Here is a 949-nt window from a genome sequence, read left to right as displayed (position 1 = left end):
AGGTTAAAAACTCATTGAATTTTATGTCTTACAGGGCTTATACTGAGTTCACTATTGTGTAACTCTATTAACTCCACTGTGAACCTAGAAACTTGCAGCCACTTGTGAAAGAGATGTACTCTTGCTCTGGAGTGTGTTACTGAATATGTTAAAGCTGTAGTGAAATGCTTCTTCTAATCATGTAGTTATTAAAAATTAAAAAGAAATAATGATTAAAAATAATTCTTCAAAGCATAAAAATTTGCTCAATAATTAGTAGATGTGAAAAACATTACCACTGAAATCTACTTGACAACTTTATATCCATGCTCAGATGCCAAGAAGATCAGAAAGTAACCAACTGTGACTAGTAATAGTCAGATATATAGAGATTAAAAATGCATGTGCAAACATCTTAATGTCAATCGCATTACAAATGAATTTTTCTGTATGAAACTGTATTTTGGTAATGAAATGGAGATCTTTTTTAAAGGTTAAAACCTCATTTAATTTTATGTCTTATAGGGTTTATATTTTTTTTTGTTCAGTATTGTATAACTGTAATAATTCAACTGTAAATCTAAAAATTTACAGCCAATTTTGAAAGAGATGCATCTTAACTCTTGAAATTGTTATTGAATATGTCAATGCTGTTGTAATGAAATGCTTCTTCTAAGTATGCGGTTATTAAATAAATAATTAAAAAAAAGAAAGCACACTATGGGGGGTAGACAACAACCTTCTGATTGTATTTGAGGTCTGTTCCATAGGAGCAAACTCATCCTTGGTCAAAAAACCTGGTTAAAAGCCCATGGCTGCGGATGTTATAGGCCCTAGGAGAGAACCTACTATTGTGGGTTCTAGTCAAAGGGCTAAGAAAAAGTGATTATATGTGCTAACTAGATTGGACATCTACATCAACACTTCCCTAAAGCTCAGGGAGCATCACAGAAGAGGGGGCAGGAAGACT

Source organism: Nannospalax galili, unplaced genomic scaffold, assembly GCF_000622305.1.
Source record: "Nannospalax galili isolate Female #2095 unplaced genomic scaffold, S.galili_v1.0 scaffold1217, whole genome shotgun sequence".
NCBI classification, from domain to species: Eukaryota; Metazoa; Chordata; class Mammalia; order Rodentia; family Spalacidae; genus Nannospalax; species Nannospalax galili.
Note: the sequence above shows the minus strand (reverse complement) of the source record.